Source organism: Microcebus murinus, chromosome 10 (genome assembly GCF_040939455.1).
Source record: "Microcebus murinus isolate Inina chromosome 10, M.murinus_Inina_mat1.0, whole genome shotgun sequence".
Classification (NCBI taxonomy): domain Eukaryota; kingdom Metazoa; phylum Chordata; class Mammalia; order Primates; family Cheirogaleidae; genus Microcebus; species Microcebus murinus.
Window position 1 is genome coordinate 2,102,920 of NC_134113.1, and position 25,676 is coordinate 2,128,595.

Below are 25,676 nucleotides of genomic sequence, written 5' to 3' on the forward strand. Positions count from 1 at the left end.
TGCTCCCCCGGCAGCCCTGAGAGCGGGAAGGGGAGGGTCCGTTTCCCAGGTGCGTGTGGAGGTCTGGAGGCAGGTGCCCAGGTCGCACAGCCAGTGAGGGGTCCGAGGCTGCCCCGGCTGGGAGGGAGAGAGAGCAGGGCAGCCCGGGTCCCCAGAGCCACCACCCACACGGGGAGGAGGCATGTGAGGGAGACCACGGGGTCCCTCTGCCTGGCCTCTTTCGCTTAGCACCATGTCTCCAGGCTCATCCATGTTGAGGTACACGGAGGACCTCCTGCTCTGCATGGGGGACAGTGGTCCGTCATGCACCCGTCACAGTTCTTTGTCCTGTCCCCTGTCCACAGACACTTAGGTCATCTCCCCATCTTGGCTATGTGAATAGTGCTGCAATGAGCCGTGAGTGCATATGTCTCTTCGAGAGGCTTGTTTCAACATCTTGGGGGAGAAAAAGTGTGTGTGTATATATATATATATATATATATATATATATATATATATATATATATATATCTTTTATTTGTCAACTACTTCAACAAAGCTGCAGGGGTGGGGAGCAGACAAGGCATGGAAGTGGGACAGGTAAGACCCAGAACCATTCCTCAGAGACCCTGGGGCAGACAAGTGATTGGCCAGGACTCTGCCGACAAGTGGTTCTCAAAGTTTTACTCTGAGGAACACTTTGCACTCTTGGAAATTATTGAAGACTCAAAAAACTTCTGTCCACATAGGTTATGTCTATTGGTATTCCCCATGTGAGCAATTGACACTGGAAAATGTCTAAAATGTTTGTTTATTTATTAAAACACAAATTGCAATAAGCCCATGATGTGTAAACATAGCCCTATTTTTAATGAAAGTTAAATATTTTCCGAAATAAAGCAAAAGTTAAGTGAGAAGAGTGACATTGTTTTATATTTCTGCAAATCTTCTTAGTGTCTGGTTTAATATAAGACAGATGGATTCTCATGTTCCCTTTGTGCATTCCAACTGTTGCAATATAGTATTTCGGGTGAAGTCTACAGAAACAATTCAGCCTCACACAGATATATAGTGGAAAATGGAAGAGCATTTTAATAGACTTTTCATATAATTATGGAGATCTTCTCTTGATGCTACATCAAAACTTAACAAGTGATAGGTTTTTCAAAGGTTATTTGCAATATGGAATCTGAAACTATATCACTGATCTTTCAAATTCAGCTGCATTCTTTAAGAAAGCTAAACATTGGTCTATCACTGAACAGAGCTTTTGCACATGTGTGGTTTTGTGACATCAAGCATTGGTTATTTGAAATTATTAAAACTCACTGAGCTATGAAGATCTTCCAAATATTTACACAGTACATTGTTTATATAAAAGGTCACATTGTTTAATATCACTACCTTATCACAAAAAAATTTAAATACTGAGGAACTGTCAATCTCTTAATGACAGATGCAAGTTCTTCGAAATTCTAATTTTTGCTTAGTATCTTTAATTTTATTATTGTTCACAAACACTGTCAGTTGTTTTCCTTGAAGTGATAGGCTCACTTTTTTCATTTTTAAAGAAAATATCTGCCAAATATCTGTACCAAAATAACTGTAGTTTGTGTAGTTACACACATTCTTTCAAGTGAAAATGTGGTTCCATGAAGAAAGCGGCTAGTTTAGCTTGTAACTCAAACCATCATGCAAGTGCTTTTCCTTGGGAAGACCTTGTTACTTCTGTGCACAGCAGAAACTTGTTACGTGTGCTTTCCATTTCATCACACAGAACATTAAAAAGATATGTAGCCCAACATCAAGATTTTTTTAATGAAATTAAATTTTTGCTGCTTCCTCAAAGACACGGTTAAGTAAAACTGGTGTTTTCCTACCTTATTTCTATCTCCTTGTCTGTCTATCATCTATCCATCCACTGACCTTATTGCACGTGTGTGGTGGTGAAGACGACGATGGCAGTGGCACATTTTGGAGTCACTGCTTTAATTCACATCAAGGCATCATAAGTTTTGCCTGTTGCCATCGCTTTGTAAGCATTTGTCGGTGCAAATGTCAACACAGTGAAAAAGGCAAACGACTGCTTAGTAAGATTATGAAAATGGTTTTGACCTTATGCTTGAAATTTTCCCTGGCTCTCCCGGAGTGCACAGAATACAATTTGACGACCCCTGTCTTGAACGGCCCGAGAAGGGGCGTGGACATCAGCCGTGTGACCAGTGTCATTCTGGAACCCTGATCTCTGTGGCCAGAACCTGGGCAGCAAGAGCCATATTCTCACCAACCAGGACAGTCCTTGTTTCCCTTGGTTTTTATTTCTTGTGTTGCCTTGTTTATTCTCTTGGGAAGGCCAGGTTCCCACCTGCACTAACCACTCCTGACCCGGGGGCTCATCCCCGAGCTAGGACACTCTCTCCACTCCGCTGTCTGGGAGTCTCTGTAGCACAGCCGTGCCCAGCCCCATGTCCACGTGCCCCACCAGGGCTCTCTGTCCTCCCTGCTCCTCTTTCACGGGGCCCCTCCCATCCCTGTTCGTGATTCCACGTTTATTCCTTGGGCTCCGGCTCCCATGCAGGGAGGTAATTACCCTCAGAGGCACAGAGAAGGTCAAGCCAGAGTGAAGCCTCTGAGGACGGACCTCCCTGGGGACTACCGTGTTTCCCTGAAAATAAGACCTACCCATAAAACAAGCCCTAGCAGGATTTCTAAGCATGTGTGCAATAGAAACCCTACCCCAAAAATAAGCCCTAGTGATGGGCGTGGCTACGCAGCGCATCTGCACAACCCATGCATGTCGTCGCGGAGCGGTCAAGAACACGAGCAGCCCTTCTCATCTGCCCCAGGAGAGCTCTATGGCTTGACAGGAGAGATTGGGGCCGATGGTTCTAAAGGAAATAGAGGCACAAGACATTCAGGATGGAATTCGGGGTTTGGAGAGTTATGATGATGTTCCAGAAGAAGATGACTAAACTACTAAACTATATTTGAATCAATGTAGATTGTTGTACCATACTCAATAAATAAATAAATAACACATCCCCTGAAAATAAGCCCTAGGGTGTCTTCCTGAGGAACAATAAATATAAGACCCCGTCTTATTCTCGGGGAAACACGGTAAGTTGATCACCAGGGGCCTGACTGGGGCTGAGCTGCCTACTGGCCTTGGGGTGGCGTCCCCACAGCAAGGGGCACAGTAGAGGCACGAGCTGCCCAGGCCATGGCATCCTGTGGAGACCCGAGACTCAGGGTAGAAACGGGATCCCTGGTTTGGGGAGACCGGATGGTTCTGTCTCCAGCTGGGCCCACGGGCCACGTGTTTCAGGGTCCGGCCCCCTCTGTCCTGCTCATCGAGGCTCCGCCCCTAGCCGGCCGTCGAATCAAGAAACAAGCTAAGCTGGAAAGAGGGCACTTTTCCTGGCACTTTTATCTTCAGATTATGGTGTTGAGTGGCTGCGTGAGGCTGTTCCCTGGAGCTTGGACTCTTCTCCATTGGGAAGAGTCTCCCCCAGAGCAGGTGCTGGGCGGCCCGGGACTCACGGGGGCTGCGGCCAGAGCTCCCACTAGGGGAGGAAGCGTCTGACCTTTGACCGCTTCCCGCCGAGCCAAACCGCAGTGAACTCTGGTCCTGCCTCGCGGTGGAGGCTCAGGCTCGCCCTGCAGGCTCTGCCCTTCCCCCCAGTTCAAAAGATGCCACTGGGTCCTTGACCTGGGGTGGTGTGGGGCGTGGCCGTGTTCCACACTTCGGTGCCAGGACACTCGAGACATGCAACTCCGGTGTCTCTGTGGACAGCCACCGGCAGGCAGCCTGGCTTATCAGGACCTGGGGCCGGGGAGGCTGGGGAGAAGGGGGAAGGGCCTGGGTTTGGGGTCAGGGTGGGTTCTCAGCACAGCCGCCCAGGGCTGTGCTCGCCTGGGCCTGTCCTGCTGCCTCCTGGACCCAGGTCCCTGTCCTGGACGTGCAAATGCTGCTGCTCCTCTCCGAGGGCCGCCGTGGGGGGCCATTTTGTCAGCATCGCAGAGCAGAATATCTGGTCTACTCAGACGCTTGTTAGAGTGCCGCTATTTATATTGCAAAGTGTTCTCGCTTTAAGATGAGTTTTAAAATTTATTCTGCATTACGTTGGAAAGCTGTTTGTGTCGGACTCCGGCGCTGTGTATTTCTGCACGGAGGAAATCAACATGACAGAGACGGTTTGTTTTGAATTATCCCCCCCCACACACACGTAGTTATTTGCTGCATTCTCTTTGGAAAAATTGAGATCCATTTGGTTGAGGGCCAAATAATAACTTAGCCGAAACAGAACGTGCTTTTAACATCGCTGGATGTCCGGCGACACAACTTGAACTCAATTAGGCCGGTTCTAGGACACCTTTCCATTTGCGCTCCGTAATGAAGAGTGGGGTAAATGAAAAAGCAATCAGTGTAAATATGTAGCACGGACACTCTCATAACCCTCCCATCATCGCTGGAGATTAAAAAGCTGGAGCCCGGGCCACGGTGCCTGGCAATGCAGGGCCGGCCCTCGCGGCCTGAGCCGGGCGCTAATTAAAGCCGCGCTGTAATGGGATCGATGCGCTTAGATTACCTGGCCGAATCGGGACAGTGCGGAGTGTACTGTCCTCAGGACGGCGGTTAATTTCCTTACTGGAGTTCAAAGGTATAGGGACCAGGGCTCTCGCTGACAAATGGCAGACGCCGCCAGCACAGCAATCTCCACCGGCCACCCCGGCGAGGCGGAAATGAATGCGCGGCCATGGACGGAATTAAATGCATTTGTCATCACCTGTGAACCTTGGGAGAGGGACAGGCCCTGCAGACCATAATAAGGGGGAGAGGGACTTCTCTGCAGCCTGCTTTCCCCGGTCAGCGTGGGCCGGGCACGAAGGCTGGAGGTTTTGCAGAGCACGCTCTTTGCCTGCCCTGGGAAAACAGAGGAGCAAGGAGCCACCCCAGATGGTGGGCGGGGGTGCTGGGTGCTGGGGTGCTAGGGTGCTGGGTGCTGGGGTGCTGGGTGCTGGGGTGCTGGGGTGCTGGGGTGCTGGGTGCTGGGGTGCTAGGGCACTGGGCCGCTGGGGTGCTGGGTGCTGGGGCACTGGAGCACTGGGGTGCTGGGTGCTGGGGCACTGGAGCACTGGGGTGCTGGGTGCTGGGGCACTGGGGCACTGGGGTGCTGGGTGCTGGGGCACTGGGGCACTGGGGTGCTGGGTGCTGGGGCACTGGAGCACTGGGGTGCTGGGTGCTGGGGCACTGGGGTGCTGGGTGCTGGGGTGCTAGGGCACTGGGCCGCTGGGGTGCTGGGTGCTGGGGCACCGGGGCACTGGGGTGCTGGGTGCTGGGGCACCGGGGCACTGGGGCACTGGGGTGCTGGGTGCTGGGGTGCTAGGGCACTGGGCCGCTGGGGTGCTGGGTGCTGGGGCACTGGGGCACTGGGGTGCTGGGTGCTGGGGTGCTGGGGCACTGGGGTGCTGGGTGCTGGGGTGCTGGGGCACTGGGTGCTGGGGTGCTGGGGCACTGGGGCACTGGGGTGCTGGGGTGCTGGGTGCTGGGTGCTGGGGTGCTGGGGCACTGGGGCACTGGGGCACTGGGGCACTGGGGTGCTGGGTGCTGGGGTGCTGGGGCACTGGGGTGCTGGGTGCTGGGGTGCTGGGGCACTGGGGTGCTGGGTGCTGGGGTGCTGGGGCACTGGGTGCTGGGGTGCTGGGGCACTGGGGCACTGGGGTGCTGGGTGCTGGGGTGCTGGGGCACTGGGGTGCTGGGTGCTGGGGTGCTGGGGCACTGGGTGCTGGGGTGCTGGGGCACTGGGGCACTGGGGTGCTGGGTGCTGGGGTGCTGGGGCACTGGGGTGCTGGGTGCTGGGGTGCTGGGTGCTGGGTGCTGGGGTGCTGGGGCACTGGGGCACTGGGGCACTGGGGTGCTGGGTGCTGGGGTGCTGGGGCACTGGGGTGCTGGGTGCTGGGGTGCTGGGGCACTGGGTGCTGGGGTGCTGGGGCACTGGGGCACTGGGGTGCTGGGGTGCTGGGTGCTGGGTGCTGTGGTGCTGGGGTGCTGGGGTGCTGGGTGCTGGGGTGCTGGGGTGCTGGGTGCTGGGGTGCTGGGGTGCTGGGGTGGTGGGGCACTGGTGTGCTGGTGTGCTGGGTGCTGGGTGCTGGGTGCTGGGGTGCTGGGTGCTGGGTGCTGGGGTGCTGGGGTGCTGGGGTGCTGGGTGCTGGGGTGCTGGGTGCTGGGGTGCTGGGGCACTGGTGTGCTGGTGTGCTGGGTGCTGGGGTGCTGGGTGCTGGGGTGCTGGGGCGGTTCAGGCCCTCAGCAGGCACACCTGCCCCTTACTCAGCAAGCAGCACCTGCTGGACCCGACTCTAACGCCATTGCCCCAGTGTCCCGACATCTAAAAGACGGGAGGAAAACGTGCCCCAGCCAGGTTCCCACAGCGAGACGGGGTGAGAGAAGCCCGAGGGGCCCAGCCGGGCCCGGCACCTGTCACCGCTGGGGAGATGGGAGTGCCTGTCCCCGCTGCTGATGTCATCGTCATTTGCAGAGTTACTTAAGTGTCCGGAGGTCTGAACACTCCTCCTCCCAGACATCACAACCTCCGGGAAACCGGGTGTCTTCCTGTCTTTGGACATGGACGGGATGGTCCCCGACCCCGTGGCCAACATGGGTGTTCAGTGTAACAGCCCGGATTCCCCGGCCACGTGGATTCCAACCCACCGCTGAACACGGATCCTGCGAAACTGTGTTCGGCCCAGGCCTGGGCGGAGGTCAGCGGCAACTCAGGCTAGTGGAAGCAGTGCCTCCTCCCAAGGGAAGGGAAGGTGTGAGGGATGGAGAGGGGCAGTGAGGCCCCAGGGCTGGCCGGGAGGAAGCCACCCCCGCCTGAAGGCAGGAAGGGAAGGCGACTTCCCAGAGGCTGGGGGAGTGGCTGCAGCCGTGGGAGGCGGGTGGCCGGGGTGTGCGCCCCACAGAGGCACACACAGCCGGAGTGGCAGCCCAGGGGGGACACTTCTCCACCCTCTGAATCTCTCCCCTGCCTCCCTCCAGCCAAACCCACATGGAAAGCCAGGGCGGGAGAGCCTGGGGACACGTGCCTACGGGTTGGCCTCACAGACAGGAGCAGGGGAGAGGGCTGGAGGGCTGGGCGGCAGGGGCGAGGGGAACATCTGGCGCAGGTGCCCTGGTGCAGTGACCCCTGCCGGGAGCCGCCTGGGTCTCGTCTCTGCACCTGCGCAGTGGGTAGCTGCACTGAGTGACTCCGCTGCATTTCCTCGGGAGTGCCCGCACCAGGCTATTTGTGGGGGGCCGGGGTTCAGGACGGCCATCCCAGCCCTCCGCGTCCGTGCACAGACCTGCCCGTTCCAGGGTGCTGCCTGACGTGGGAAAGGCTTTCTCTTCGCTCAATCCATTTCCTCTGCCAACGGGGCTCCAGGGAAGACCCAGCCCCTCACGGATGCGGGACAAACTCCAACATCTCAGGCCTTCCTTCCCGACAGCCCCGGGTAGGGGCAGGGGCCGGGGGTGGCGTCGGCAGCCGATGAAGAAGAGCTGCAGGTGCACACGTGAACTGTCGCCTCCGGAGCCCCTGCAAAGGCTCAGCTTTGACATCTACGCTGCAAAGGGGCAAAGGGGTAACGGCAAGAGGGACAGAACTGCCAGACCTACGTTTCATTCCTCAGACTCCCCGACTCGGCCTCTCTGGAGCCCCCAGGCCCACAGGTGTGGTGGAGACAGCTCTGCCCTGTGTGCCGGCCACGTGGAAGGGACCAGCTGGAGGCAGGTGCACCTCTGACCAGTCTGGGCAGCGGGGTGACCAGATCAGTCAAGAGGGAGGGCCCAGCGGTGCCCGGCTGCAGGCCCGGCCCTGCCCGTGGCTCAGGCTGCTGACAGCCCCCGTTCCCTCACCCCGGGCGCTGGGGTCCCACCCCGCTGGCAGCACAGCCGGGAGGTGCAGCGGCGGTAGGTGAGGCTGTTCAGCCCTCTGCACCCACGCTGTCCTCTTTAGAGCCCAAAGAAGGGTATGTTTGACTCAGCAGAGAGAACAGTCGGTGCCGGGACAGTCTCACAGCTGAGGGCTCCAGGAGTGGAGCCGGCTCTGCCCCAGGGGAGGGGTGGCCCAGTGACGCGGACAGGGCTGGACCTCAGAGGCAGCAGGCCTGGGCTCCACGCCGGGCTCCACTGCTTGGCAGCGAGTGCCTTCACAAACATCACCCCCTCTGAGCCTCAGTTTCTGCATCTGTAAAGTGGGGTTGATATCGCTTCCCCCTAAAGGGCGGGACACAGCGGATCAGGCAACAATCTAAGCGGAATGTTCGGCACGTAGAAAGGGAGCCCTCCAGCACGCCGGTACTGGGAGCTGGAGCCCCAGGTTTACCGTGAGAGTTGGGTTTTGGGGTCCCCCTCAACACGTCGGACCCTCCCAGCTCGAGACCCTAAAGAAGCGGAGACTTGCCCAGAGATGGCGATGAAAGAGCGTCACCCAAGGCACAGTGGCGGGAACGGCTGGCCTCGGTGCAGACAGCAAAGCAGAATGTTGTCTGCAGAGGATTTAAAAACCAGAACAAAAGCGAGGAAAAGTCAGTGGGCTTTTTATTGCTACTTTTTATTGGTCATTCGGAACACCACCAGTGATAAAGTATCCCCACCTGTGAGCAAGCCTTTCCTTGCTCCGGGTGATAAACAACTTCTCTATTTACTACTGAGTTTTAATTATGTGCGTGCACGCATACACACACTCACATGTATGTGCTACATGCTCACACGTGTGTGCACATATACATACATAGGTGCACAGACGTATACTTCTGATGGTTAATGTCACGTGCCAACTTGACTGGGCCGGGGGTGCCCGATCAGCCGTCACGTCGTGGTGTCTGGGCAGAAGATCTGGAAGCGGCTGGCGCTGAGCTGGGGACAATGAAGCAGGGGCTCCCCAGCGTGGGGCCTCGTCCGCCCACTGAGGGCCAAACAGAGCAAACGGCTGCAGAAGCGGGAGGTCACCCCGTTATTGCTTCCTTCCTGCCAGCAAGAGCTGGAGCACTGGCCGGGCGCGGTGGCTCACGCCTGTAATCCTAGCTCTTGGGAGGCCGAGGCGGGCGGATTGCTCAAGGTCAGGAGTTCAAAACCAGCCTGAGCAAGAGCAAGACCCCGTCTCTACTATAAATAGAAAGAAATTAATTGGCCAATTGATATATATATAAAAAAAAATTAGCCGGGCATGGTGGTGCATGCCTGTAGTCCCAGCTACTCGGGAGGCTGAGGCAGGAGGATCGCTTGAGCCCAGGAGTTTGAGGTTGCTGTGAGCTAGGCTGACGCCATGGCACTCACTCTAGCCTGGACAACAAAGGGAGACTCTGTCTCAAAAAAAAAAAAAAAAAAAAAAAAAAAAAGAGCTGGAGCACTGGCTTCCCCTGCCCTCGGGCTGGGACTCACCTGCCAGCAACCTGGACCCCAGCCTCGGGCTGGGACTCACCTGCCAGGAACCTGGACCCCGGCCTTGGGCTGGGCTCAACCACTCCTGGGTCCCCGCTTGCAGGCGGTGGGCTGTGGGGCTTCTCTGCCCCGTAATCACTTGAGCCAGTTCCTTACAGTGAATCTCTCCTCCTCCCTCACCCTCTCTCCCCACATGTATGTGTGTGTGTGTGTATACAACTATGTATGTGTGTGTATGTAACTATGTATGTGTGTATAACTATGTATGTGTGTGCATGTAACTATGTGTGTGTATATGACTATGTATGTGTGTATGTAACTATGTATGTGTGTATGTAACTATGTATGTGTGTAACTATGTATGCGTGTGTATGTAACTATGTATGTGTGTCTATGTAACTATGTATGTGTGTATGACTATGTATGTGTATATATAACTATATACATATGTGTATACAACTATGTATGTATGTATGTGTATATGTAACTATATATGTATGTGTGTATATAACTATATATGTATGTGTATATAACTATGTATGTATGTGTATATATAACTATATATGTATGTATGACTATAAATGTGTGTATATATAACTATGTATGCATGTGTGTATATATAACTATGTATGCATGTGTGTATATATAACTATGTATGTGTGTATAAAACTAAATATGCATGTGTACATATATAAACTATATATGTGTGTATATATAACTATATATGTATGTGTGTGTGAATATAACTATATATGTACGCGTATGTGTATATATAACTAAGTATACACACACACACACACGCACACACGCATATCCTATTAATTCAGTTTTGGGGGGAATCTTGACAAATACAACTTCAAATTGGCTTATTTTTATAATGCAACCTTTAACGAGCATAATTTTCTACATGAAATTTGACTATTAAAACCCTCAGTTATACCGTGGGCCCCAGCACAGCCGGACCCAGCACCATGGGTTTGCTCTGAGCGAGATCCATGCCCATGTGGGGCTGCCCGGTGGCCCCGGGCCACGGTGGGCGGCCGCCCCTGCATCCCCGCGCTGCCCTTGCCTCGGGAGTGAGTCTGCAGTGACTTATTTTAAAGTCTGAACCTGAAACCTAAGCAGGCACGCTCTACCGGCTTGTTTTATTTTCATCGTTGTTGTGAGATCTCACAGCCCTTGTCCAGCTGCCGGCTGGGCCTGGGGAGAGCGGGTGGCGTCCGAGGGCTGCTGTCTTCCCGCGGGCAGCAGCCATCACCTGGCCTGCACGCCCACCATGCTGAGACCACACTGCGTCCCTGCCCCCTCCTGCGCCCAGAGGGCCACACCCGGCCCCCCAAGGGTGGCCCCGCTGCCGTGGGCCCTCGCTGGGATTCCCGGGAAAGGTGACAACATCCATCCTCAAACCACCGTGTGCTCCGGCAAGGCCACCGAGTGCTCGGTCCCCCTCCCTGCAGCCCCAGCAGGAGGCAGGCACAGTGGGACCTCCGCACCTGCCAGGTGAGTTTGAACCGCAGACCTGAACTTGCAGCGTCGCCGATGGGGCTGAGAGGGCGTGACGGGCTCTCCGCGCCCACCAGGGTTTATGTGTCTGAAGTCCCGACCCCCGCACCTCAGAACGAGACCGCGTGTGGAGACTGAGCTTCTAGCAAGGTAACTGAATAGGTACAGTGAGGCCACTAGGCTGGGTCCCAATGCAATCCGACTGGTGTCCCTATGAGAAGAGGTGATTAGGACGCAGACAGGCACAAGGGACGGCCCGTGAAGACACAGGGAGAAGACAGAGCCGACAAACCGGGAGCCAACCCCCTGGACCCTGCAAGTCCAGCTGCAGCACTGGGCGAGAATGGAGTTCTGCTGCTCGGGCCAGCCGGCGCGTGGCACCTTGTTATACGGCCACCCCGGGACACGGACTGGAGTATTGACGGCCAGGACCTGCATAAACACGTGGCTCCTGGAGGAGTCAGCCGCCCGGGTCTCCGAGAATCCGACCTACTGGCCTTCATGTTCACTCACGGCAAGTGTGTTCCCCTTTTTAACCACATAGTGATTTTCCCCCAAAAGCCGGCGCCCCTGGGCCAGCAGTGGCAGGGCTGTCACGTGGGGCGTGCCCGGGCTCAGCGGCCGCCCTCGCGGGGTGTGGTGGGGGGTAAGAAGTGATCTCGTGTGGAAATGCTGTCTCTGCGGATGTGGTTGAGTTAAGGGTCTCAGAATGAGATCATCCTGGATCAGGGTGGCCCTCAGTTCAGGGACAAGGGTCCTGTATGGAGAGGAGAGAGTGAAGTGCAGGCCACCTGAAGACGGAGGAGAGACTGGGGTGATGTGGCCGCAGCCCAGGACGCCTGGCGCCCCAGGAGCTGGAGGAGGCAGAGGGACCCTCCCCAGCGCCTTGGGAGGGTGGGGGTGGCAGGCGTCTGGCCGCTGAGTCCGTGCGAGAACAGACGTCTGTTGTCCTGGGCCGTGACGCTCACGACAGTTTGTCACCGCAGCCTCGGGGGCCTGGCAGACACCTGTGGGCCGTGTGCTCTTCCCGGGGGACGGACAGCACCTGCCCCGGCCCCGGCGGGCGGTTACGGACTGGGAAGAAACGAGGAGGAAGGCGGGGGGCGAGGGAAGCCCCGCGAGGGGCCCGCGAGGGGCAGGTGGTCTCCGTCCCCACTCAGCCAGGAGCCGTCACCGGCCGGGTGAGCCTGTTCTTGCTAGTCCAGGAAACACTCAAGCGCGGACAGGAACAGTCACACCTCCCATGAGCTGGAGGTGGGAGCTTCTGTTCCAGGTGATTAATCAGACTTTATCTGCCTCTCGGAGCTGGAGTTTACGCAGTTTGGGAAGTGGCTTCATGTTTTATGTCCCATCTGCTGGGTTTTCAACAGTGGACAGACCCAGGTGGCAGCCGGAGAGGAGAGGGAACGGGTCTAGCGGAGGGGCCCGGAGCTCCGGGTGTGGGGACAGCCGTATGTGACATTGGCCGTGACACTCATGACACTCGGGCATTGAGAACCCCCGCCCACGGCCTTGCAGCCCTCCCGGGAGCCGGGCCAGCGTCCCAGGCAGGGCCCGTCTGCCCAGACACGTGGACACCCAGTCATGCCGCTGTCAACAGTCGCTGACAGCAAACGGACGGACGTCGGGGTGGCTCTACTCCCGTCTGTGAGCAGAAATCTCGACACGACGTTCCTGAAGGAAGGTTGGCCTTGCTCCGTGTGGTCTCCTCTCCCCAACCAGGCTCTGCAGAAACACACACGGGATGCAGGGGGGAGGGCAGGAGGGGCGGGGATGTACGCATATAATGAGTGCAACGCGCACCGTCTGGGGGACGGACACGCTTGAAGCTCTGACTCTGGGGGGAAGGGGGAGGAAGGCAACACACGTAACCTAAGCAATCGTGCCCCCGTAATATGCTGAAATAAAAACAAACAAACACGGGGCGCATCTTGGCGCCTGTCCCGGTGCGCCGATCGGCGTTTGGCGACAGACCGCGAGTGATCCGGGGAATAGGAAGTGCCGCGGTGACGAGGGGAAGAAGACTGCAAGGTGGGTCACACGGCACCAATGCGGGCTCTCCGTGACCTCATTCCCGAAGGAGCCCGTAGCGACTGCTGCTGGCAGTGACGGGGGCCACGCGCTGCATCCGCCGCGGCCACGCAGCCCGGGCCGGACCACCTCTCTCCACCGCGGGCTCCGTGTGAGCTCAGCCACCGAGCCTGGGAGGAACCCGGTGCTGCCGGGGTCCGCTTCTGCGCCGTGCCTAGACGCCGCCGTGCCGGCCGTGTGCGGAGTGCGGACCTTAGAGGCGCCTTAGAGGAGCACGGGGACGTTCTCGGGATTGAACCGCACCACTCGTGCGGGCAGCTTCTCAGTCCTGAGATCACGCCAGCGGCCCCCGCGGGATCACAGGTGCAGGGCGGTCGAGGCCGGGCAGAGGACGGGGGGCTTGGTGGTGCACGGGAGCACACGCTTCGTAAAACCGTCCGGAGTTACATTTTCTTATCCCGTTGTGCACTTGGCTCTCGCCGAGACCGAGGAAAAATTAATTAACCTCTTTGTTCCTTGCTCTTCTCCTTGGCGACAGGGGCGGTGCCCTCATTTTGCAGAGGCCCCTGTGTCAGCGCAGACCCCGCAGGGCTGGCTGGCCCGGCGCCCGCTAAATCACCGGACGGCACTGACAGTTCCGGGAGACGTCCTGGCCCAGAGTCTCGCAAATGTCAAGGAGACTCCCGCACAGCCCGTCTCTGTCCCTGGAAGCCGGCATGCGGGGACGGGCTGGGGCGTGGGGCTTCCTTCTCGGCCGCCACGGCTGGGGCCTGCTGCAGCCACGGCCACGCCAGCCTCGCCGAACTCGGTCTGCTCAGCCGGCCTCAGCTGCTACTGTCTGCCGAGAAGCCCGCAACCTCCTCTCCCCGCACCTTCCGTGACCTCTCCCTGGCCATCCACCCAGGGAGCCTCTCTCTGCCCGGCTGCGTGTACTTCCCCCATCCACAGCATGGGTGACGGGAACACGGCACCCGGGTAGAGCTGGGCTCGGCGACCTCGGGCCGCCCACTTTCACCTCTCCGAGTCTCTGCCTTTCCCACCTGCAGAAAGGGGGTGGTGGCAGGACCCACCTGCTAGGCTGTCCGGTGGCTCAGTGCCCACCGTGCATGGCGCGTGCTCGGCGGCTGCTGCGATTCCGCCCTCGTCCGGCGTCAGAAGCCGCGTTCTGCTCGCAGCTCCTCATCAACCCCAGCCTGGTGTGCACCCCTGGGCCGTTGTTTTCTTCCTGCTCTCTCTAACTTCCAAGCCTTTCTCAGTCGCGTCGTTGGAAGCTCAGCAACGCGCTCTGGGGCCGTGAACTGACGCAGGAGTGGAAGTCGGGGCGGGACCGTCGCTTCCGTGTGGAGCTGGCATCAGACTGCTGGCTGCAAGTCTGGATTGCTTTACCTGGGGGGGCCCCCGGGCAGTGTCCTCGTGGGCTGCCTGGCCCTCATCGCGGGAGCGCGGTGACCCGCTAGCCAGCTCCAGCGGTCCCTGTGGTCAGACGCCGGTGGCCGTGCCGGCCCTGGTGCCCATGGCGGTGGCTGTGTCCACCTCCCCTCCAAGGCGGTTGCCCCTCTCCTCCCAGGCCTGGTTTCGGTTGTCTCTGACTGCGTGATTTCTTTCCGGGGAAGGAAAACAGCCTCCTCCTCCTTCACATGTCTTTGAGGCTCTCCTCTCTCTCATTAGGCTTCTCCGCCGATCTGACTCCATCTGCTTCGTTTTTTACCAGAAATCCTTAAGCGATCTCTCTGCTCATGCAATTTTCATTGCTTGGTCATCCAATGATGCCTCAAGTCTCCCGACCCTCGAGCGGCTGCTTCCTGCTCCCCTCGGTGGGGCTGCGCCAGCCGGGACGCGCTGCTCCTGGGTGGGGTTCGCAACCGGGCGGCGCTGGCTCCCGGACCGCGTTCCCGCCCCCTGGGATTCCCCAACCCCACCGGCCACCTGCCTCCCTCCCTGCGGTGTCGTGACATGGCGCCCCGCGCGGCTGTCCCAGCTCAGCCAGCCCCACGCGCCACTGGCCACCCGCCGCTCACCTGCCCCGCTCCCCGCCCCGTCCCGGGAGTGGCGCCGTGTTGCGGGGTCAGGAGAGCCAGGAATCAGCGCGCTGCTCCTCCTGGCCGCGCAGCCGCAAGGGTGCTGACTCGCGTCTCTGCAGGTGTGACCTCCTCCCGCTTCAGTGTGCCGTCTCCTCCACAGCCCGAGGCCGGCCCAGCGCGCAGCCGGGCGGAGCCCCCACCTCCCGTCCTGCCTTGGTGGCCACTTTCTCAGACACACGTCTGACCCTGGGTGTCGGGGGCAGCCCTGCCACCTGCCTGGGGGACCACACGTCACACCCTCCCCTCCACCTCCTGCCGGGGCTGCATCCCACCTGTGCCCAGCTGCCCGGGCTGCTCCCCCTCTCACCTCCGTGCCTCTTCCCCCGCTCCTTCTGTCTCTGCCTGCTTCCTGCCCTGCAGCGAGCTCCCAGCTCAGGTGCCCCTGCGCCTCCTGTGTGCAGCTCACCTGCGCCATCCCCACCTGAGGCGACTCCCTAGAGAAAGAGCCTCTGGTGGAGGCTGGCGCCAGCTCCCGCAGGCACTGGGCAGGTGCTGGTGGAGGGTGAGCGGCCCGGGTGCAGCTCTCTGGACCTGACACACACGACCTGTGTCCGACTCACACCCCCAGCAGTGACAGGTGACAGGTGACAGGTGTGGCCCTTCATGGCGTCCAGAACTTCCTGCCGCTGGTGCAGACCTCTCCTGCTGCCTGTAGCTCTCTCCAATCCTGCTAAACTGCAACCCTCCACCTCCCGCCTGCAACAGCATCCTATCACTTGAGGAACTGCAGCTGTCAGGTATGAACCGCTCTGTCCTTGCTGTGTGCAGGACACGGAGTTCCATTCGTTGTTGTGCTGGCTTCAATGCTGTGATGGGACACACTGGTCTCCAGCCACGTTCCCCGTTGGCTGAGCTTACCTGGGGACGGGGGCTGGGATTCATTCTCACACGTGTCCCCAGCGCCGTGCCAGTGCTCCGGCAACGCAGGTCTCCGCTGGCGCTGGAGAATGGTGAAGGATTCAACCCTTTGCACTCGGATGTCGAGTGTGGATAATGTCGAGTGGACAATAAGAACAAAGCAAGCGAGTGCAAAGGGTTAACACTGCATCCTCTGCTTGCTTTTCTAACGAAGGCCACGCATCTGGTAGGAGGGGCTGCGTCACCTTAGGAAGAATCCCAGACTTGGAGTCTAATGACCTGAGTTCAAATTCTGGCTTTTACACAACGTGTGTGAGCTTAGGTGTGTCCTTCTCAACTTCAGTCTATTAATTTAGCAGTAAAATTGGGGTGTTATCATGCACTTTGTAGCACAACTGTGAGAAATGACTGAGGTGAAACATGGAGGTCACGGACCTAAGGCCGAGCCGCGATCAGGCTCAACACACTCGTGGTTTGCAGAGCACGTCTCCCCGGCACCGGGCAGGCACCCCGCACCCCACGTCCACCTGTAAGTGGGGACAGATGCCTGCGCTTCCCCTCCCCAGGGTCGCCGTCCTCACGGAAGGACAGACATCACTGGTTTCGTTTTGCCTTCTGCATTCGCAAAGCCGCCCTACGTTCACGACAAAAATCCCATGTCCTGGTTGAGGTCGATGGAATGCTACTTGCCAGGGAAAGAATTGAAAATAATTCCACAATTTAGCCAGAGTCCGTTGTACTCATTTATTAACCAGCAAGCCGTAGTCAAATGGCCACGACCTGTCTCTGCCTGCATGCGGGGTCGTTTTCAGTATTCAATTTAAGAAACAATGTTGGCCTTGAAAGGAGTGAGCCGGTACCCGGACGGTCTTGTTCCCGGCCCCCAAACACTCATTCTCGTCGCGTCACGGTTAGACCTCGGGCTCCTTCTTATCGAGAAAAGAGGTAAGTCTCTCCCAGGCCTGGCTGCTTCCCACGCGTGGCCCGTCCGCGCCTCTGCCGCGGGCTTCTCTGCACGTTTGCCAAAGGACGGGGGCGGCCACCGCTACAGCGGGTGCCTGACAGCCGGCAGGGTCCCCTCCCGTGAAAGTAGCAGCCGTTTGCGAATGCAGAAGTCCCTGAGCGGGTCGTCCCCCAGCAGTGTCACTGACGCTCTTCCAAGAGAGCGCAGTCTCCGTGGGCCGCCCACACACATGCACACGCGTGTGCGCACACACGCTCTTAGGATCAGGCGGAAAACGTGAGGCATGAAGCAGCAGCCTCTGGGCGCGGAGCCTGCTGTCCTACGGCAGGTTTAGAGGGGAAGGAATGAAAGAAGGGAATGGAAACGTAGGGCAGAAACCGAGGTGCTGGTCTCTTGCACCAGCACGGGAAACCGAGCTCCACTCTGCTCTGCTCGGAAAGGGCCCTTGCTCTCCCCGGAGCACCTGGAAGCTGAGCCATCTTCTGTGACAAGCGGACGCTGCAGACGTCCCCGGGTGTGGTGGGGAACGGTGCAGGGAAGCGCATGTGTGGGGCGGTCGCCTCTGTTTCATCCTGCAACTGTCGGAAGGGTTTGCAGCTGCAGCGAGGGCTGGCTCCGGGCATCCTCCAGGCAGCTGAGGTGGCAGAGGGCACAGTGTGGCACAGTGTGGCACGTGCCACCTCCTCTCCCCCCGGGCGTCAGCGTGGCCTTGCTCCTGACGTTCTGCGTGCGCGACGCTTCCCTGGCCCTCCGTGAGCGCCCAGGATGGAAGGAAGCGCCTTCCCTGTTTCCGAGACCGTTCTGTGCTCGCTCTCAGAATAATGAGCTCGGGTTTCCTGTGAGTTCTCCCCTTCTCCCATTCCTGTGCGGCGGCGGCGGCCTGCTCCTGCTCTCGCCGCCCTTCCTATTTCATGCTAAGTGGTTTTTCCTGCCCTGGCACTGCCAAAGCTTTTTGGGCTCGTGTGATGAGTCAGTGCTGCCCGCCGAGGGCTGCGCATATTAAAATCTCCGCGGTGCAGGCTCCCGGGGCCTCTATTCCATTCCTCACTGCTAAACACGCCATTCCCGCCTGCCCCGGCTTGAGCTCCCGGCTGCTTGTTTATTTGCTCATTTTAAAATATTTACTAAGGACGTGCTCTGTGCCAGGCCTGGGCCGGACCGTGGGGACACGGCTGTGAGCCAACTAGACGTGAGCCCTGGTTGTCCTGGGGACAGAACCTCACTCCGCGCCGGGCAGAGACCCAGGGCAGCGGCGGCGGGGGCCTGGTTCTGTTGTGAGTGCCAATCAGGAGTGGGGGAAAGAGCACAGGGCGTGGGGCCGAGACGATCTGGATTTGCCACTGTGAATCGACTGGTGTTCGTGGGCTGCTGCATCAGGGGTAAGCAGGGGAACCAGGTGGCTACTCGATTTTCCCAGCTGTAAAATGGGAACCCTAATACCTACCCCACTGGCCGGTGGAGTGACCAGAGCTAGCGTACCGGAAGCCTCTGGGTGCTCGGTAACGGCAACTACTGATGGACAGCTGTGGTTTACAAGCTGCCTCGGCCCAGAAACATGCCAGGGAGTACGGGAGAAGCAGCAGATACAATCCCTGGACTCAGTGTGCGTGTCATCTGGCGGGAGGAAAGGAAATGACTTGATTCGATCCACAGTGTCTACCGAGCACTTGCAGGGCGAGGGGCATATTTGAGGTTCGCGACGAGAGGCAGAGAAGTCGGGCGGGCATCGCCGGGGCCTGCGGCGCACTCACAGGCTGACGCCGGGCAGGGTGAAGCAAATGCTCCCAGGCTTGCAAACACGAATCATTACGCTTCAAGTGCAAGTTGCGACTGGGAGGTTTGGATCCCAAGATATTTATGGAAAACGTTGATCCATACGTCAAACTTTGAAAAGTGGGGGCGACGCCATGAGCAGAAGCCAGGGGTCTGGAAAGCTCTGTGTGTGTCTGGGCGTTGGGACAGGCAGGCGGGCGGTGTCGACTGGAGCACGAGGAAGGGGCTCCGGGGCTGAGGCTGACAAGGTGGGAACAGGTGTACAGGGTCTCTGGACTCCCCAGCAGAGGGCCGGGGACTTTCCTGTGCAGATGGCAGAGACAAGGGAGGGGCTGGATAAGAGTCGAGATCTGTGAAGATATTTCTAGAAGCCGCTGAAGGAGAAAGTGGTAAGAGCCCAGGCAGGAGCCTGGTGCAGCCGCCTGAGTGAGCAGGTGGCACGGAGCCGGGAGTCCTTCCGGAGACAGGTGTGTCCGGAGAGGTGCTCAGCGCGCACTGGGCAGCCGAGCAGCTCATCGTCACCTCGAGAGGCTGAATCGTCCATGCCCATTTTCCCCAGAAAACCCTTATGGATGACTCCCCCACCCGTGTTTAGGAGGGATGTGTGGGGATATGCTTGGAGGCCGCCATCGTGTCCTGCAGGTTCTCGGAACGTCAGTGCTGGACGGTCTCACACTCCGCCCCTCGCTCTCTGCTCAGGAGCCACCTGCCAAGGTCCTTGGTGGGCAGCTGGCAGCCTCACCTGCACGCGAAGCCACTGCCACGGCTCCAATGCACCAGCTGCTACAACAGTGGCTTTGTGGTGGTCACGTCATGAAATCTTCCTACAGCCCCATTTTGAGCTGGGGAAACTGAGGCTCGGGGACTTTGGCTAAATTGCTCAAGGTCTCGCTGCTGGCACGTGGTGGAGCAGGATTGCATCTCGGGCTTCTAGTTCCAGACCCTGCACTCTTCACAGGCGTGCCAGGTCTGAGGGCTCGAACTCGAGGTTTGGGGCAGTGCAGATCCAAGATCTTCTTTGGGGTACGAGGCCTGCTGTCCCCCAGGGTTTCGCCCCAAGCCCCGGCTTTGCTCTGGGAGTCCCACAGAACCACCGAGAATGTCCTCCATCCTTTGAACATGGCGAGCCTGCCCCAGGCTTTCCCGTCCAGGCCCTTCCACCCTCTGCGCCTGACCTGGTTTCTTGACTCTCACTGGTGTGGCGGCCTCCCTCTGAGTGCAGTCTGGGGCGTCTGTCATTTAACTCAAGCCCAGGAGCCACCATGGGGCGACAGGATAGGCTGGCCGGGGCACAGTCAATCACCACCTCCTCCCGCAGGAAGTGCCTGCACCTGGCCACCTGGCACCTGCGGGGCCCCCAGGACAGGTGCACCTTGCCCACCCGGAAAACCCCAGCTTTCTCCCTCCAGTGCAGGAGCCACTTCCGGGTCCAGGTGCGGAGCTTGCTTCCAGCATCTGGGCCTCGGACCCCTTACCAGGTAACGGGTCTTGTTCTAAGGATGTCACTTGGGCCAACCCACTTCATCCCCCACCTCCCCAGAGAGGGGAAGGGGCAGCATCCCACGCAGGGGCGGGAGGACCTCGGTGCAGAGGCTGGGAAGGGGCCCGGGGACCCCGGCTTGTGGCTGGGCAGCTGCTCCCCACCTGGGCCACACGGTCCCTTTGCTTCCAGGCCGTCTTCTCAGAGGGCACCTGTCTGATGTCAGGTGAGAGCATGGATAAGCCAGACCCAGTCACACGGCTTCACGTAGACCCTGGGCAGCGTTTCGTACACATGTATTTTAAATTGACAAGTAGTAACTGTATATAACATTAATAATGGTGTACAACATGGTGGTTCCATGCATGTGTAATTGTGGGATGATCCAATCAGGCTGATTAGCACAGCCATCCGCTCACATACGGGCTGTTCCTTTGTGGTGAGATCATTTAAACTACTAAGGGAACCCTTTCCTCCTGTCCAGCCGAGACCTGCACCCCCAGTCTAGCACCCCTTTCCCCAACTCCCCGCCGCCAGCCCAGCAACCGCCATTCCGCCCTCCGCTTCTGCGAGCCTGACTTTCCCAGATCCCACGTGCAAGTGCGGCCGTGGGCGTTTGTCTTCCTGAGCCGGCTTGTCTCACTTAGCGATGTCCCCACCCGTGCTGTGCCTCCTGGCAGGGCCCCTCTTTTGCAGGCCGACCAGTGCTCTGCCCCTGTGCAGGCGCCCCTCGCTGCTCTCACGCTAGCCCTCGACGGAGACGTGGAACAGAAATAGCCGTTTCTTCCATGCGCTCTAACGTGTAGCCGGCTGTCGGCGCTGAGTCCTCCTCGCCCAGCCCGGAATGTTCTCCCCGCACCTCTCCCTGGACACTCAGGGCGATGCCTGCGCCTTCCTACCTGCGCAGACGGGGCGTCTCCTCAGGTGCAGCACCGGATCAGAGACTCGAAGTTGACGGCACGTATGCCCCTCGTGTGGGCACTCAGTGGGCCGTCAATCCCAGCCCTGCGATGGGACACAGGGCCACTTCCTGTCGACCGGGGTGCTGTAAGGTGGCATGCGTATGCCGTCTAACCTGGCGGTAACTCTGGCAGGGTGGTGTCATGGTCCACAGAGGAAGCTAAGTGCGGCTCAAGGTCTCGCCACTGAATTCCTAATCCCAGCGCCGACTTGTCAAGCGTGCAACCCACACATGCCCGTGCACCTGCCGGCTCCCGCACATCCTGGCTGGTGACTTGCACATCCTGGCTGGTGACTTGCACATCCTGGCTGGTGACTTGCACATCCTGGCTGGTGACTTGCGGGGGACCTAACTCCCGTCCACGGGGAACCTCGAGACACATCGTCGCATGCACTTCTAAACTCCCCGTGCCGGGGTCTGTGGGCGCAGCTGTCTCCGTGGCGCCATGGGTGCTCCTCAGACCTGGGCTGTGGCTATGCAGGACCCTTATATAGATGCTAAGACGGAAAGGAAACCGAGGCAGACAGGAAGCAACAGCGACAAAATGAGCCTCAAGATCTGCGCCACAGCTCCTGGTCAGAGCATTGCAGGAACATCTCCAACGGCGGATGCTAATTCCCAAAGACTGTTCGATATCTCATTTCAGGGAAGAGGCATTCCCAGCTCCCACCTCCCCTCCAGCTCCGCTCCGAATTTCTGGCGGCGGCAGCCCTGCCGTTCCTCCACGCCCTCCCCCTGCGCCCCCCACAGCCCCGGCGGAACCCCACCTTCCCTCTCGCCATTCCGTGTCTCAGGGAGGAACAACGAAAGCGTGATTTTCTCTGGGCAGAACTCTAGCAGTTTTATGCATTTCCTCTCTAGGCAGGAATAGACCTTTCTTTCTTTTGGAGAAATCGAAGGTGGCTTTAAAATGTCAAATTTTCTGACTGAGGACAAACTGCCTTTTAAATATCACATTTTCTAAACCTTACACTTTTTATTTTACCTCTGTCATCTTTCTGCAACGGAACAGATCTCCAGTCATCTCGTTGAGAAGCACAAAGATTTATACCTTCCGCACAGGTAACGGTGACGAGTCTGCGAAGCAGGTGTCTGGGGTTAACCAGAGGCCGCCGTCCCCCAGTGGGCAGTGGAGCCGCCTGGCTCTCCGCGCTGGGCGGGGCCCGGCGGTTTCCCGCCCCCTGCGGGGCTGACCCCACGCTGGGGCCTGCGGGTGCGTCGCTTGAAGGTGGCACTTGAGCTCCACAGGTGTCTCCTGCAATGCCACCTGCACCCGCCCTGGCCGGGGGCCGGCGAGGACACCTCCTCCGGGTGGGCTGGGCCCTGCTTCTCCCAGGGCGTCGCCTTGCGGAGGAGGTTTTATTTCTTCTCCCAGCAGAGTCTTCACGGCAGTGGGCGTCTGCTGCCGGGAGAACCGGGGGCTGGACACCTCGCCAGCGGGTAAAGGCGCAAGGTGAGGGTTGGTTAACGATGACACGGTCATGAACTCCACAGTCGGGAAGGCCACAGAGTCACTGCAGGAGGCCTCGGCGGCAGAGAAGAGTGGCCAGGACCCTCACGGGGCAGGGCCAGGTGCCAGCCTGTTGCCTTGCCCCCAGCGTGTGCCACGGACGGGACACAGAGGGGACAGCCCCCGAGGGCCCACCGAGAGCCAGAGTGCTCCAGCCCGGTGGGGCGGGGGCGGGGAGGGTGGGAAGCTCCAGGCTGCGGGGTCAGGGTTCGCTGGTGACCTGGGGCTGTCACAGCAAATTGACAGGAACCAGGTTTGTGGCTTAAAACAAGTATCTGTCACTTGTGGAGGACGGAAGCCCAGAGTCCAGGTGACGGCAGGTTGGGGCTCTGGGCAGAGCCGGTCCCAGGTCTCTCCAGGTTCCGGGGACTGCGGGCCGGTGGACGCGTCACTCAGTCCTGCCTCCGCCTTCACGCAGCCCCTCCCTCGAGAGGCCCCTCCCCGCCCCTGCTCTGGGAAGGCCCCATCTTGGGACTCAGGCTCACCCTAATCCAGCTGCTCTCCCCTCCCGCTCCTTAACGTGATCCCACCTGGAAAGACCTTGCTACCAAAGAGGCTCACGGCCATGGGGTCACGCACAGACAGACGCAGCATCTCCGGGTTCCTCGTCCTACCCGCCGGGCCAGGCCGTCTCCCTCCCGGGGAGGAGGCTGCTGCAGCAGACGGGGTGGAGCCTCAGTTTGCCGGCTGGAGGATGGGACAGTAACCGCAGGGAAGCAGCGGCCGTGCAGCCTGCCCGGAGTCGGGGAGGGCTATGGAGCGAGAAGTGCCGCGTGTGCACAGACCGGTGTCTTTAATGATAATATTATCTCCGAGCTGCAGCCCACACTTGACGCTAATTTTCATCAGACTGCGAAACCTCGACGGCCGTGGGAATCAGACCCAGGCCGCCGTGGAGGGAGCGCTGGGTGGCCGAGAGCATCGCTTGCGCACATGCAAAATAGCCGCTCAGGGCCGGCGATGGGGCTCCCACGAAGCTCCGTCCTCCGCCGAAGCCCAAGGGTCCCTCTCCTTAGGACACAGAGTCCTTCCCCAGGCGGGTGACGCTGCTGCGGCAGAGAAGCTTCCAGAAGGCTGCTCGCTGCTGGGGCAGAGTGGACGGCGGGGAGAGGACCGGGTCCCGTGGCCCGGCCTGAACGGAGATCGCAAGTGAACTATGACCCGGGGCCGTGGGGTGTCCGAGGAACGCACCTGGCTGGGCTCTCGGGCTCTGAACCCACCCCCAGGCCAGGTTCGTGGGTTCGTGGAGCAGCTTCTGCACATTTCCTCAGTGTTAGGGGAAGACACGACGCAGCTCTTCTGTGGAAACTGAAGTGGGGGTTGGAAACACTGAAGCCGCGTCCATCCCAGGCCCCCTGGTGACGTCCCCGCATCCCTGGCGACGGGTGGGAAAGGCGGCCGGGGCAGCCGGGTGTGGGAGACGGCGTTGCGATCGTGAGGCACCGTCCCCCCACGGCAGGGTGGGAGGCCCCAGGCCAGACCCGGACCCCTCCTCCCGCTCCTCCAGCGCCGAGCAGGTGGGAATCCAGTTGGCCCGAGAGCTGGAGCCACTCGGCCGGGTTCCCAGCCAGGCCCAGAGCTCGGATCCCCGGACCGGCGTCCCGACCTGCTCACCGTGCTCAGGCCCTCGCTGTGCTGGGACCCGCAGACGGGGAGGGTCCTCCTCGTGCCCCAGCGAGCAGAGTCGCCCGCCGTGCGGTGGCAGGGCCCGGGCGCGAATCCGGCTCGAGCAATCGTGCACTTAGACTTCCCGCCTGCCGCGTACGTGCCGGCGCTGAGCTGAGTGCCTTGAAGATTTCATTGCTTTGAGTCTCGAACATCCCAAACAGTCATGGCAGGACCCATTTTACAGATCAGGAAGTTGCCATGGCAACGGTACTTGACGCATTTATCAGATCCATTCATCCGACTCTGTAGCCTGAGATGTCACATAATTTAGGCAACGGTAGTCCATGTGACTTGAATTATTTGCCTAGTTTCTCACACACCAGACATCATCGCCAGAGAGGATTACCTGAAGCGTGGCATCCCATCTTGTCATCTTACAGATGAAGACACTGAGGTTCTAGGAGGACCTCTGCCTTGCCCAAGGCCACCTGGGTAAACAGCAGCAGAAAGAAGAAGAGAGCTGGTTTCCCGACGCCCGTACCGTCTCCATTTCTTGCCCGGCCCTTGGAAGATGACCGCAGACGCCCTCTCTCAGCCCCGGCTCTGCGAGCTGCACAGATGAGTGAGCCGCTTGCAAAGTTCCGGGAGTCCTTACACGCCGCACGTCACAGGAACACAGGCCTGGGGACTGTCACCGCTATCAACGTTAATTGCAATAAAGGGAAAAACAGTGTTTCGGTGTCACTTCACTGAGCCATAATTACTGAGGTTTCCAGCAAACACTCCAGGACTCGGCAGCACCCCCGTCCTGTTTTGTTTACTATGGATTTTTTTTTTTTAAAAAAACCGGCTCCCTTAGTAAGGGCTCGACCCGAGGCTGCCATGGGGTTGTTTGCTGCCTGCGCACCTGCTCCGCGGCCCTGAGACTTGGGGTTCCCGGCGGGGCTCGGGGAGCCTTGTTTTCGGAGTTCTGACATGCGTCAGAGGCTTTGCTGGGGCCAATTAAAAGAAAAAATATCTGTTCGGTTATTTATCTATCTGCAGTCACGCACTGCGTGGCAGCGTTTCAGGCGGCCACGGGCCACACAGGTCATAGCGCACCGCGTTTCTCCGTAGCTGCTCTCTGTTCAGACGGGTTCAGACACGCAGGCACGTCCCAGCGCGGCACGGTGGACTGCGGGGTGCGGCAGTCACCCGCCGTGCAGGTGGCGGCCGAGGTGTGCAGAGGCCACGCCATCTGGCGTGTGTGCGCGCACGCCGCGGTGTTTGCGCAAGGACGGGATCTCCCGGGACACACTTCTCAGAACATGCCCCGCTGTTCAGTGACACGTGACTGTGCTTCTTCTCCCTGGAGGGGAGGAGCGAGCTCTGAGATAGAAGCCAAAGTAGAGGGCCCTGGATCCTGATGGGAGGAATGTGCTAGAAACTCCTGCGCCGGGCGGGCCCGTCAGTCCCGTGCCGTAGCTGGGGCCAAGGGGCTAAGGGAGACCTGCTCTGCCGTCCC